Here is a 15589-nt window from a genome sequence, read left to right on the forward strand (position 1 = left end):
CAAGCTTCAAATGCGGAGTTGAGTAGTTATAGCTGAGACCTCATGAGGCTTTACTTACAAACATTTTCAATCCCTATGCTAAAGCAGTGGCCAGTGTGACCAAAGATAGGGCAAAGTGAATTAAGAGTGGATGGGAAAATTTTTAACATGAGGGCATAGATTTCTTTTTTTTTTTTTTTTTTCCTGACCTGCATTTTTAAATGTTCCAGCATTCTTGATTGCAGAATACACCACCCTGAGAAAGAGGTATATCTGGAGCTTAGCATTAATGCTTAAAACAACACTTAGATTTCTGTTTTTAAAACTTTGATTCTCCCATCTCCCACCCTCTCCCTTCCCTGGGCCCCCCTATCCAATACAAGCATAGGAAAAAAACGATGGGCAGACCACTCATGTAGCTCAGAAGATCTCAGCGACGTGCTGGCGCTCACAGAGGCTCATTGGCAGTGGAGGAAGTACAAGGGCAGTGAATTGCAGGCCCCCCACGATGGACCCCAAAGAAGGATTAACTGAAACAATTTTACGGAAATGTATTCAGTATGCACAGATGACAACATGCCAGCAAGTCATTTCAGTATAGTATTCTAATTATAGACATCACTCTCAAAGTTTACTCAAGCTATATAGTATGGTCCCTTTTATAGAGTGTGGTTTAAATTGGCCACTTAAAAACCAGAGAGGTCACTTTAGGTTAACTAGTACAATTTGGTAGCTCAAAGAAACACTGTACTTCACTCAACTTATAGGACTAAGACGTCATTTTTCCTTAGGTTCTGAGGATTCCTCCAGGCCTGACAGCTGGAATGAGCAGTCAAAAAATGAATATTGTGTTAATAAAAAAATAAACAGGGCCGGGCGCGGTGGCTCAAGCCTGTAATCCCAGCACTTTGGGAGGCCGAGACGGGCGGATCACGAGGTCAGGAGTTCGAGACCATCCTGGCTAACACGGTGAAACCCCGTCTCTACTAAAAAAATACAAAAAACTAGCCGGGCGAGGTGGTGGGCGCCTGTAGTCCCAACTACTCGGGAGGCTGAGGCAGGAGAATGGCGTAAAAACCCGGGAGGCGGAGCTTGCAATGAGCTGAGATCCGGCCACTGCACTCCAGCCTGGGCGACACAGCGAGACTCCGTCTCAAAAAATAAATAAATAAATAAATAGATAAAAAAAAATAAAAATAAACAGATGTTTTGTCACGAAGAAGTTATATAAGAAACCCAGTTTCTGAAGGAAGCAAGCTGAAGTAGAGGTGTGTTGAATGGGAATGTGGCAGAATATGCACTTGGGTTATAGGTGGAGGAAAAAGGAAGAGCAGACAAGAAATTTCTCAACATATTCTTTAAAGACATTCTGGTATGTTGAGTGTGACTACTCATGTTTAGGCACAAACTCAGCCAATCAAGGTAGAGAAAGGACATGACTCAGAGGGTAGTAACTATTTAAACTATTTAAAATACGCATATGATGACAAGTCTCGATCAACATGTCTGATTCTTCCACTTGCCGAAGGTAATATGGTACCTTGAAAAAGGCATAAGCTATTAAAGTGTATTAAGAGTTTTACCCGAGTAGATATGAGCAAATAAAGTTATCATAAAAGCTACCATGAAGACAGGAGTCTAACCCATTGCTTGAGTTAGACAGGCTTCTTTGTAATGATAAAGTGATTTGGCTGTGAGCTACAGAGAACTCAAACCCAAGGAATGAAGAATTGGGAAGGAAGCTAGAGGAGTGCTTCCAGAAAGGTCCAGGGCTTACATATTCCCTAGTTGATTATGAGAATGTAATTTGTTGTAGGTAAATTTAGAAGAAGGAGCAAATATGCAAAGTTTCTTTATTTTTCTCTTTGTGAACATTGCAAGCTCTCAGAATGCCAGATGATAGAAACTTGATCTCAGGCAATTTATAACCTCACCCACCAGACCTAGTATTTAGTACCTGGAGCTGTAGTACCTAGAGCTAGATTTCCATAGCACCAAAGTATTTTGAGGAGAGCAGGGAGGATTGTATTATATTTCCAATAGAAAGGGCTATTCACATCTACCAGCAGTCTTGTTGAATTTAGGGCTACTTTCATTGATAGCAGGATTTTCTGCTACTTCTCTTCCACACTGAGGCTGCAGATACTTTGCTGGGGCTGCGTCTGAAAGTCCTCATCAACTCCTAGCTGCTCTTGAATGCAATGGAACCATTCTACTACTTCTACTCCAAGCCTAGATGCAGGGGACTCTGTGGGATAGCTCAAGCCCTTCGTCCTAGATGCAGCACAGTCATTTCCAGGCTCGCTTAGGAAAGAGGACACAGTTTTCTTCTGCTTTCAGGTCTCCCAATCTTTCTGCTATTCCCTCCCATAGGTATTTAACTCTGAGACAGAGGCAAATACTGTAGCTCTTTGGAAGGTTCTGTTTCCCTCTGACTCTTTTCTTTCCCAACTCAAGTTGTTGTTCTCTATAGAGAGATCAATGGCACAGAGAACACGAGCTTCCACTTACTCCTCTGATTTTCTTCTTACTGATCTTTTGTCTTATGGTCATGGCTAGACTTCTGAATTCAAAAGTTAGAAATTTGATTATGTTGTAATCTACATTCTTGTGTGAATTTCTAAAGTCTAGCTGCTGCCTCAATTAGAGAATGGCAGGATTTAAAATATTATCTCGCTATTAATTTATCTCTGGGCAAACTTCACGATATCATAATCAAATATCCAATATTTTGTTTAGTTACTTGATATTAAAGAGGAGAGTTTTTTAAACTTACAGATACAGTAAGAAGTGATTTCTCCAACCAAAATGTTTTAGTGACACTCTTTTATAATTCTAATATATGTACACCTAAGTCTCTGGGCACCTTCTTGTAACCATTGTTAAAACTGCATCAACAGAATGGTTATGTGGACCCTGTTAGAATTAGTGCACTTTCTTTGTTTTGAGCCCATTTTCTTATCCTTAGGTATCTCAAGAGTCTTCAAACACCCATATTATGCTGATGTCTTTTAAGGTGATTGAAGTCAGCACATAAGTGAGAAACAATGAATATTTTTGACTGAAATGCTATACTTTGCCTTGATCTAAAAAATAATTGAGCTTCTAAACTTGACAGCACATAATCCAGCTATTTGCCTTTAGTTGAAAAATGAACAAATACAAATATGAAAAATGTAATTACTCCCCACTTTGATTTTAAGTTGCTTTGTTCTGAGTCTCTTACTTGGCATTGAACCTGTTTCTGTTGGGAATGAGCAGGATAGAGAACTTTAAAGGGCAGGTCATAGGAACAAATCTGTCTCCGTTATTAAATGTTTGAATATTCTTCAGAATCAACAAAGCACTACAGGTTGAAACAGCATGTCTTCAACAAATTCAGGGATGAAAGTCTGAGTGCTAGCCTTCTATTTTAAAGAAAAAAATGATACCTTTACACTTTCAAGGTAGGAATATGCTGAAAGAATATACAATTAAACACCCCTTGTTATAGATGTATCCTAGTCATATATGCTCAACTTCCTAAAGTACAGTTTTTCCAGATTTAAGCCTTCTATTTGAGTCAAAAGAAAATCAATCCAACACTTTAGTTTTTCCCACAGAGTGAAAGCCGAAACAGATGGGTTTTCTTCATTATTACTATGTTAATATAATTAAATAAAAGGTAATGAATGATTATATATTTTCTTTCCAAGCCTTTAGTTTTTGGTATTTGTTACCATATCTGTCTTTACAACCACTCTACAAAGTAGAAAAGATAGGGTATTATTAACTACATTTCAAAGTAATAATATCTTACCTATGTATAATATGTTACAGTTTATAAAACATACCTTATCATATTTTGGTTCTGACCCACACAGTACCCCATGATATATGTGAGTCAATCAGATATAATTTTCTTTAATTTACACATGGAAAGACTAGAATTCAGAAGGGGAGAATGGCTGTCTGTGTCCTGCACTTAGAAAATGGAAGAGATGACTTTGTCAGGCCTATGACTTTACTGAGACACAGAATGACTGGGTGAGAATAAGTTTATATCCCATAAGAATGCCCTCCAATAGTCTTTATTTTTTCCCTTAGAGCTTTACTTTATTTTTCTGGGGTTACATTGTTTCAAGTCATTCTTTTGTGAAATATGCTGGGAAGTACTTCCTAGACCTGATGTACTTGTAACATCCCCATTTGTCCCATTCTCCACAGAATTCTAGAGGGTTGTTGGATTTGAGGATTATTTTACGTTTTGAAAGCCTTGCTTCAACTCTCAAAGTATGTTGTTAAACACAGAATAAATATTGAATTGTCTCTCTATCCTCACAGTCTTCATGGTGGCAAATAAAAGTTTCTATGAAAGGGTTTGCTCCCTGAAGACCCACAAGTGGTGGTTAGAAAGTGTCCACAAATTAAAGGCAATGAAAGATCACTAACCACAAGTAATAGATGTTATTTTAAAAATGCAAAGTACATAAAATAGCTTTTATATGCTTGTATATTCTGTAGCCACTCTAACCAGGTGGCTGCTGTATAAGTGTTTTCCCAATTTTGAGCAGTTTTACGCATACAGAGATGCTTTCATAAAAGCAATCTGTGTAGGATAAATATTAGCCATAGTTACATGATTTCTTTTAACTTTTAACAGTAGAACAGTGTTGATCTGTGAGAAAAAAAAAAGAAACTTTTAATCCCTTAAAATATCTGACATTAGTAATCATTCTGAAAGACTCTTCTGATGTTAATAAAAGGAAAAAGAAGAGAAATAAAAAAATCCCAACATTGATTCAGCATTAAAAATCACTTCACTACGTAGGAGACATGAATATATAACTTCCAATAATCCACAATTCTTCTCTCCATTTGAAAATCATCAAGTCTATAATGAGTACCCACTGGATATCTCATAATCTTTTTAGGAGAGGTCAAGACTGATACGGCAGAAATCCTAGTCAGTGCCAGAGTAGGATTCTGGAGGCTGGGTATTCTCAAAATAGTTGAAGAAAGACAGAAACTAATATTTGCTTATTTTCTCCACTAGGAATGTTTGCTTACCTCCTTTCTACCTAATAAAAACCAAGTACATCTTTCAAGGCTCATTTCAGGAACTGTTCTGCTGAAATCTGCTGCTGTGTTCAGTTCTGTTGATACTGTATCTCATCTGTATTTTCTGATATCCATCTCTTTCTCAGTCTGCATTAACAATATTCTAGCTTAAGCCTTTATTGTTCTTTGCCAGAGCTTAGCAATAGCATCCTAACTTTTTCCTGCCTTCAGTCTGTCTCTCCACTAATTCCATCTGCAAACATATAGCTTAATCTTTCTAAAGAGCCTCTTAAAAATATGTTCATTTTCTGTTGAGGATTTTTTCACTGACTGCCCTTTACCTACCAAATAATGTAGTAATCATTAAATCTTGCATTTCACAGTCTTCTATGGGCTGGAGCAACTTGTCTCTTCATGACCAACAATCTCTCATGCATGCTATGCGGCAACAGAACACAGCAATTTCTATATCTTTACAGACCTTGAGCTTCTACGAACCTTTCCAGTTCCTTGCTTTCCTCCTCACATCCAAGTCTTATCTAACATTCGAAGCCCCATTTGAAGGTCAACCTTCTGGATACCTTTTCTGAAACCCAATTTCAATATATCTTCCCATGTTCCAATATCCATCACTTTTTGCCACAGTGCTTTTGTGTGTGTGCAAGAGAATCACTATGTTTTCAATGGTCAAATTTCCTGAGATTTAATTCCTGGTTATTTATGTGACCCTGAGCAAGGACTAATCCTTGCTGCCTCAGTGGTGTGGGGAGGGGGAAAATTAATAGTACCAACTTCAAAGCTTGTTGTGCTGATTACAAATTAATATGTGCGAATGTTCTTAGTAAGTGCCTAATAAGTATTAGCTATTATGATGTACATCTTCTCTCTCATAATACTAAGAAACTTTGGGATGGGACTTCAGGCTACACATCACTGTGCCTCACCATGGTGATGGAACATATCCCAGTGTTCAACACACATATGTTGGATAAACATATTTGTTTATGAAGTCCCATTCTGTCCATTTCAGTTTCTTAGATAATACCCAAATACCCATGAAGGACTATAGTTTATTGATGATCAAGGCAGCTTTCCTTCTTAGGATGTAGATGGGATGATTAATTGGAGTTCAGTTGTATGAGAACCATCATTCCCCATAAAAATACTTCCCCATTCTTGACGACCATGGAACAGGTAATCTGTATCCATTCTGTTTCTCTAAAGGGTTGAAACATTGGTGGTAAGGAAACACAGGAGCAGAGACATGGATAGCAGGTCCAGAGAAATTTACATTTTCAAAGGTCATTTCCCTGCATTTTCCTACACTTGGGTTTACCGTTCTCTTAAAAATACTCTGAGGCAGGGTGCCGTGGCTCATGCCTGTAACCCCAGCACTTTGGGAGGCCAAAGCAGATGGATCACCTGAAGTCAGGAGTTCAAGACCAGCCTGGTCAACATGGCAAAACCCCATCTCTATTAAAAACACAAAAACTAGCCAGGCGTGGTGGTGCATGCCTGTAATACCAACTACTTGGTAGGCTGGGGCAGGAGATTTGCTTGAACCCAGGAGGTGGAGGTTACAGTGAGCCGAGATCATGCCACTGCCCTCTAGCTTGGGGGACAGAGCGAGACTCTGTCTCAAAAAAACAAAACAAAATAAAAAAACCTGAGTAATATCCATTCCTGAATAGGAAAAATTAGCAACTAATAAGCTGTGTGTGCCTTATTAGGACCCTCAACACGTTAAGGAAACTCTGTCCACCATTTATTTGACTATGAGCTTTTTAGGAAATAGGATGCTGACTCTGAATTGTGCATTGAAATTCATTAAAAGGATTGGCTGCAGAATCAGAAAGTTAACATTCAGAAACATATGGTATTTATTTAGGGGATTCTTAGACTCTGATGCATAACATTAATCTAAGCACAGACAGAAGGAAAAGTACCATTTCTCCAAATGGCATTAATGTCTAAATACTAGCTTTATAAATACTGAATTACTCACAAACCTGGAATATGCATATTTTTTCAAGAGTACCTATGTTTAGCATCTAAAGTTTCAGAAGAAAGGACATTTATCATGGATACATTTTTGTAACATCTGTGATTCCATGTATGTGTATGCTAAGTTAGAAGGACTTCAGTTTTTACTAATATTAAGATTTCTCTTTTGCATTGATAATTTGTATGTTCCCATGTGAAAGAGAAGAGTTTCCTTAGCCTGATCTTCAGCCTCTATCATTAATAATTATAGATACCAAAGTAGAAAAAAGAGCTACCATTCGCTGAGTGTGATCTGTATTGCAATACTCAAAATAAGCCCACAAGGCAGGCATTATTATTTCTGTGTAAAAGGTGAGGAAATGGAGGCTCAGTGTAGCTCAGTGGTTTGTCAAAAGTCATGCCATTAGCTAGCAGGAGGGCCAAGACTCAAATTCACATCTTTCTAATCACAAAGAGGCTTCACCTATGGCTAGTTCATAATAAATTTAGATTTATAAAGTTTTATAAGTTTTGCTTATAATGGTTGCTGTACTTATAAAAATGTACAGTTTTGTTACTTTCTAAGCACATTGGTCTAACTTTTGGTTCCATAGCCAGGTGCTCAAGACTGTGCCCTGCCTGCAGCCAACTACTAAATAGGAGCAATTTATTAAAAGGATCTTCCTGCAATAGCTTCCTGGGGACTCAGGTATCAATCTACCAATTAGCCTATACACGTTTCTACCACGTGCTAATAAATCTACCTAATTAGCCTATACACGTGTTTCCTGATGCTGGACCCCTTTCTCTTTCCATACTTTCTTCAATAAGACTGTGTTCTTAGATAGGTCCAGGGATGAGCACCCCAATCTTAGTCAAGGTAGCAAAAAAAGACATTTACAGGGAGAGTTTCCTAGACTTGCTTAACACTCCTAATGGAGAGGTACCTTCTCTTCATTTCTTTAAAGATCCTTCTCATGAGTCAAAAATATCATGAAAAATAGTTTAAATGCTCTGAGGAGAAAAGCAGTCAGAGTTGAGGACATGTAATCCAGGTTATAAAAGAAATGGTTGTGCACCTATGTTCATGGCTGCATTATTCACAATCTCCAGGAGGCGGAAGCAACCCACGTGTCTGTCAAGAGATGAATGGATAAACAATATGTGGTGTATATTTAATACATGCAATGGAATATTATTCAGCCTTGAAAAAGAAAGAAATTCTGACCTGTGATACAATATGGATAAACCTTGGGGATATTACATTCATGAAATAAGTCAGTCACAAAAAGATAAATACTGTTTAATTCCACTTATATGAGGTAACTAGAACCATCAAATTCATAGAAACAGAAAACAGAATGGTGGTTGCCAGAGACTAGTGTGAAGAAAAAGTAAGAAGCTATTGCTTAATGTGTGTAGAGTTTCAGTTTTGCAAAATTAAAGTTTCTGGTGATTAATTTTACAACAATGTGAATGTATTTACCATTACTGAACTCTACACTTAAAAATGATTAAGATGACACATTTTATGCTGTGTATATTTAACAACAATACAAAAGGTTAATGGTGAATGTATGAGAAACGTGGTTATGGGAAATTTGTAAGTTTTGAGTGTGTGAGAAATGAAGACATTTGGAGAACGTAGAATGACAGAAAAGAATGGTACCAACTACTCATTCCGAAATGATTTCCCACCTTACCCTGGTACCTATTCTTAATTCTCTGGTTTGAGGCACAAGCAAGAAAAGATACCTATCTAAACATTTAGGATTTAACACCATTCATTGACATTAATTACTTGGGTAATTTTCATAATCCTTTACACTATTTAAAAAAATTTAAAAGTTCAGTTAGACAGATAGCTTTCTCTCAATTAAATTTCAATTAAATAAGTCAAATGGCTTTCTTTTAATTAACACTAAATTACATCCTATTAATCGAGTATATTCTGCTATTGGAATGTTGTTGCATTGATTAAGTATTTTATTGAAAAATTATTTCAGTAATATAATTTTCTTTCATATTTTATGAGATAAATATTTGCTAGTCTATTGTGTATCCAACAGAGATATAGAATGACATACAGGCATAGAAATTCAACCAGACGTTCAGGCTTGGCTTTGAGTCATAGCTCTCCTCATTAACCCTGAAAAGCAAGCTAAAATTTTCAGTTCTCAGTTTATCTTTCAGCAGTATGAAATAATTAGTCTAGGCCAGGTGCAGTGGCTCACACTTGTAATCCCAGCGCTTTGGGAGGCTGAGGCAGGAGGATCACTTGAGGCCAGGAGTTCAAGAACAGCCTGGGCAACATAGGAAGACCCTGTCTCTACAAGTTTCCTTTTTAAATTAGCCAGGCATAGTGGTATGCATCTGCAGTCCCAGCTACTTGGGAGGCTGGGTTGGGAGAATTGCTTGAGCCTGAGAGGTCGAGGTTACAATGGGCTGTGATCATTCCACTGCACTCCAGCCTGGTTGACAGAGATCTTGTCTTAAAAAGAATAGTCTAAAGCAGGGTCAGCAAACTTTCTCTATGAGGACAAAATAGCAAATATTTTAGTCCTTTTAGACTTTGTGGGAAGAAGCAAAATGAAAGATACTGAGAGAAAACTAATCTCCACCATTTTCTAAATACAAAATTCAAAATATAATAATTACTATTTTTTGTAATTCATGTTTACTAATGAGAGGAATAAAATTTCCTCTTAATAAATGCCATGCTTCCAGAATGTTCCTTCTCAGCCTCTTTGGCTGGACTGCTCTGTTCAATTTCTAGATGTTGGTATGTTCCAGAATCCTCATTTCTCTTCCAACTAGATTTTCTTCTTGCATTAGCTTATCTAGTTTCATGGTTTTAAAAACCATTTACACGTTATGACTTTCAAATTTGTATAACTATAGTTGACCTCTATACTGTAGGGCATATTTATGTAACCAATTGCCTTTTTGCCGTTTATTCCATGTCTAAGCGATACCTCAAATGAAATAATTCCTAAAATTGTTTCCTACCCTTATCTCTCTTTCAGTAAATGATACTTTCACCTACCCAGTGATTCAAGCTGAAAATCTAGGAGCCATCCTAGATCACTGCCTAAGCTCTCTCCAACAACCAATTTATCAGCATTTGCTTGAGTATTCTTTGTATAAGGAGAAAAAGCAATCAGAGTTGAGAAGCCGTATAGCTGTGTTCAACACAGAAATGACCAGAAGTATTCTGGCTGTAAAGTAATTATAAATGTTATTAAGTCAGCCCCCTAAACAAATTTTGAACACATCCACTTCTCCTCATCTCTACTAATATCACTTAGTCCCAGCTACCATTACCTCTTACTTGTACTTCTGCTCTTGCTTCGTAAATGGTGTTTCTATTTACATTTTCAACTCCAACCCTTGCTTCACCCAATCCATTCTCTACAGAGTGGTCAGAATGATCATCTCAAAGCACAGTCAGACTTTGTCACCTCCTGCTTTTAAGTTTCTGCAAAGCTTCCCACTTTTTAATTTGACATATATTAGTATCTGATTAGCATGTTCCCAGTACTATTCTCATTGCTGGGGAGATGGCAGGGAATAGACAGACAAAAATCCCTGCCAAATGTAACTTACACTCTAATGAAGGGAAATAGATAATAAACAAACCAAAGAAAAAAAAAAGTGAATCAGATAGCATGTTAAATAGTGATAAATGCTATGGAGAAAAATCAAGCAGGGAGTTAGGCAATGGGGATTTGGAGGCGTTACAACTTTCAATAGGGTTGTCAGCAAAGGCCTCATTGTGAAGATGCCTCTTCAGTAAAGACCTGAAGAAGGTGAGTTAGAAAGGAGGTGGAATTTGAGGGTAATAGCATTCCATGGAGCAGAAAGAGCAAGTGCACAGGAATAGCAAGAAGCAGAGTGAGAGAGGTGAGGAGAATTCAAGATGACATTAGAGAGATGACAAAGTCTAGGTTAAGGAGGATCTTGTAGACTCTGAGTATGGTGTTGAGCAGGGAAGAGACAGGCTCTGGCTTAGGGTTTAGAGGGAACGCAGGCTATGTGGTGAGGATTGTCTGAAGGGTAACAAAGGCCAAGGTGGGGAGACTACTTAGAACTCTACTTTAGGTGAAATGTTAGAACTGGGTGACGCAAAAATGTGCTTAGCATCTGTGAGGAGGGGCAGAGAGGGAGCAAGGATGGATCCAGGGTTTTTAGTCTGATCAACTGAAAGTCTGGAACAGCCATTACTTAAAATGAAGAAGTCTGAGGGAAGAAAAGATTTGGGGGAGAATATCAAGAAACTTGATTTTGGATGGGTGCATTCGAGATGCAGATTGCACATCCAAGCCGAGATGCCAAGTAAGCAGTTGAATGTTTAAATGTGGATTTGAAAGGAGAGGTAGAGGCTGGAAATATAATTTTGGTAGTCATTCTGTTACAGATGTTATTTGAAGCTGTGAGACTGAGTGAGATCATGGAGGAAGTGAACGTAAATAGAAAAGGGAAAAACTCTGAAGATGGAGCCCTGAGACACTCCATTGTATACTGGAAGATGAGGAAGAGCCGGCAAAGGAGACTGAGAAGGGGCAGCCAGTGAAGATGGAAGTAACCAGGAGAGTGTGGTGTCTGAAAGTCAAGCAGCAAAGGGTTTCCACGAGGAAGGAGAAATTAACAAGGTCAAATGTTGTATATGGGTTGAGTAAAACTAGAATACCTCCTAAATAGAGTATGTTCTAAATTTATTACCAGTACTTGAAATCACCTACAAATTGATCTCCTTTACGTCTATGCCTTCATCTCCTAATATCTCCTCCCTTCTTCAGTATAGCCTCTCCCCCATTTTCCTCTCCAGCTTTCATCTGCTACCTTACTCTCTCCCTTGTTCACTATCCCTTCTCTAGACCAGCCCTTTGTTTTTCCATCATGTAAATATATTGTCCTATTGGTTGTTCCCACTGCCTAACTGTTCCTTTTACTTCATGATTACTTCTTATCATTACAGTTTCTTTTCGTGACCACTCGGTCTACAGTACCAATTTTATTAATGTTACTTCCATCTCCTTCCATTCACTCTTTATCCCACCACTTTGTTCCTTTACTTTATATAATTTTTGGCATCACAACATTTTCAGTTCATTGTTTTTCATCCCACATAACAACAAGGATCTAGACTGTCTTGTTCTCTGCACTGGGTCAGGCTAGAACAAGGTGTGCTACAGTATGCATTCAATTAATATTTACTGAATAAGCTAATTAATCTATATTTCAAAATTTTAACAAAATTATATGTAAGACATACCCAAACACTGGTAAATTATTCCAAATTGAGATGTGCAGAGGAAGAAATCTGAGAGGAATTTTTATTTGATGATGCTGGAAAGTATTTTTTTCAAGTGTTTTTCAATTTACAAGTTGTGTAATTGAAAAACATTCCTCAATCCATTTGAGCATTTGGCAATCTCTTTGAGACATAGTTCATCTACCTTATTTCCACAGCCCCTCAAATACAACCTTGCATTTGCCTAAAATGGTGCTATATTATAACTTCATGTTACCTTTCATAGTTCCAGGAATCTGTAAAAGTAATAGCGTCATCTTTATTCGGGTCTTGTGTACAGCAGACACACCTTAACTGTTTATTGAAAAGATGTTTAAATAAATGAATATTGAAATCTTTAATTAAGAGTAGCTGCTGAGGAACAGAAAACCAAACACCACATGTTCTCACTTATAAGTGGGAACTTAATGATGAGAACACATGGACACATGGGGGGAACAACACACACTGGGGCCTGGGGCAGGTGGGAGGGAGAACACCAGGAAGAACAGCTAATGGGTGCCGGGCTTAATACCTGGTGATGGGTTGATCTGTGCAGCAAACTACTATGGCACACTTTTCCCTATGTAGCAAACCTGCACATCCTGCACAGCTACCCCGGAACTTAAAATAAAAGTTGGTTAAAAGAAAAAAAAAAAAGGGTAGCTGCTGAATTAGTCAAGTAAAATTTTCTTATTCATTCATTTTCTACCAGCCTTCTCAAGAGAATTGTCTTCTAAGAGGTCCAAATGAACACAACTTATCATTGGAAGCTCTTTTTAAAAAATCGCTCTAATGAAATTCAGGGGATGAGTAGAAACGGGGTAGGGGCAGGCTTTGTGTTTGATAATTTGGTGTGCTCTTTCATCTTCCCTCTGCAGTCTTACGCTCATTGTTTGTTGCTGCTAAAGCAGTAAATGTTGTTTGTCTTCATTGCAAAACCAAGGATAGAAAACTTTGAAGTGTTTTCTGTTGCTTAATGTCACCTACTGTTCCTGTCAGCAAACTGAGATAAACCTGATGGACTGAGGTGTCTGGTCTAATTCCTTTATTGACACATAGTCCTGTCTTCAAACACCAGTGTAAATGAATAAGTACTGAGATAGTAATGTGTCAGTAATAGGCTGCCAGATAAATGCCATTGTTTACGTACTGATCCCTGCTTCCTAAGGCCCAAACAGCTCAAAAATCTTACAAATTAGCACCTCACTGAGATCAAAGAATTGTCTTTTCTTTCTGCAATTACCTACTTGGAGAGCGGTGCAAGCAGATGAGACGAGTTTAAGCTGTCTCTCTCTAGCCCAAATCTTTCTTTTAAAGAGAACAAATGGTGGAATTATACACTGTTTCAGGAAAAGGCAGTTAAGAATAAGAGATTTTTACTTTATTTTGCCATGCAAGAACAAGGGGATTTTTAATTTTTATGTTAATCCACCAATCAATTCCCATTACAATTATTTTACTGAAAATTCAGTGGAAAGAGCCATGTTTATCCTTAACAACCGCCTTTTGGGATCAGATTTAACTGCAAATTACAAAAATAAAAATTGTTTTGAATTCAGGGATACCATAGTACCCACACTTCAGACAGAAAGTATGAGAAGAATAAATACTTTCTGAAGGAGTAAAAATTTAGACAACAAATCTTCTAATTTCGTTTTTGGCATATCTTAAACAGAAAAGTACACCATTAGTCTCTCTTAATTTGAAAAAAAAAAAAGGTATAATTTTATGACTTTCCTTGCTTACCAAGTTCTTTGCCCTGAAGCACATTCCAGCTCCATTAGCCTGTGTCCAAAATGGCATTGTTTTATTTGAAGATATTGAGAAATGAGAGGATAGAAGGATGTAACTTGAGTTTACACTATTTAGTAATTGTCTTTCATATTAGTCATATAACCTAGAAACAAGAAACCAAATGTTCAAAACTTATTATGGCTTAGGATAACACTGGCTTCTTTATAAGAAAAACAAAATTCTTTCTTGGTGGTAGGCTTTATCTTTTATGCAAATGAACAAAATCTGCTTTCCATTTCTAGCGTTAGACTTTGTGTTAGTCAAAACCTTGACTCCTATGGATAAGTGAGTGGTTTAAAGAAATAAAAATTGACCTGAAAAGTAATTATCTGCAATAAGTTGGAATCCTTTATCCCTATATGTGTTTTACTTCACTTATTCACATCCATGGTTTTTAAAGGGAATATTAAATGCCTTATGCCAAAGTAAATAATGTTCATGTAAATAAATGTGAACTTAAGGCAAATTTTGATATAATTTGTCTCACTTTTCTAAATCTGTTTCTTGCATTAAGCATTCTAGTATCTTTGGAATCAGCCAGGGCTAGAGCAAAAGCCCCTCCTGTGATGCTGTGACCCCCAAGTTTGAAGACTACTGATAACCCCAATCTACGAAGACTGGCTATGGAACTTCCTACATGGAGACAACGCCAGTGGAACTCTGATAATTATCGTAAAACAAGGAGGCTTCTTCAGTAACCCTTGAACTATGTTCAAATATGTGATTACATTTATGTCCTTAATATCACTATTAGTTTCTGATGTTAAAGTAAAAGTTGAGGAAAAAGTAGAAAAGGTAAAGCAGTACAGGTTAGTTCAATGCCAGAGTAACTTCTAGGAGGGTATATATTCAGTGTGAACAATTTTCAACAGAGAAATGTCAACGTCTGGCCACAACAGCAACCAGTAAAATAACTATTTTTAGTGTCATATCTATTAATGAAGAGGAGATTGCATAATATAGATGAAAGAGCGTAGTATTTGAAGGTGGAACGCCTAGCAGGGCTTGAGTCTCAACTCTGCTGCTTTTACTCTAATTGACCGAGACAAGTCATTTAAACTAAAAGAGCCTCAATTTTCTCATATCTAATGTAACATAAGAGTTCACAGCCTTTTACATTGTAGTTACTGTGAAGATCTAATCACAATGAAATATATTTATATGTCTGTCTGCTGATAGAACTTTTGTCATAGAGGGTAGTCCATTTTATGTAAATAGGGCTTAAATAAGATCTGTGCTAGCAACTGAATTACACCAGTGAGTGAATAATTACAAAGAAAGCCTGCTTTATCAATCGATATAAAGAAGAAAGTTACTGAGTTTGTGGGGGAGATTCTCCTTTCATACTGACACTTGTTCTTACTTTCCCTGAAATAGAGATTATAGTAGTCTGCCAGCAATCCTCAAACTTCAATCCTGGCCTGGAAATTGGACAGAAGGAGTCCAAGGATGCATGAACTGAAAGTGCCAGTGAATGTCTCAGTGCAAACTGTGGAG

The 15589-nt window shown here is 37.4% G+C and overlaps 1 long non-coding RNA gene across 1 annotated transcript; it reads left to right on the plus strand.

Annotated features, from left to right (window-relative positions):
* Positions 1-10914: 10914 nt before the first annotated feature.
* On the plus strand, positions 10915-15270 carry LOC112630963. Its single transcript, XR_003121049.1, has 3 exons — positions 10915-11073; positions 11420-11583; positions 14630-15270. It is a non-coding gene; the product is annotated as an uncharacterized LOC112630963 (long non-coding RNA).
* Positions 15271-15589: the final 319 nt, after the last annotated feature.

Source organism: Theropithecus gelada, chromosome 9 (genome assembly GCF_003255815.1).
Source record: "Theropithecus gelada isolate Dixy chromosome 9, Tgel_1.0, whole genome shotgun sequence".
In the NCBI taxonomy this organism is placed as follows: Eukaryota; Metazoa; Chordata; class Mammalia; order Primates; family Cercopithecidae; genus Theropithecus; species Theropithecus gelada.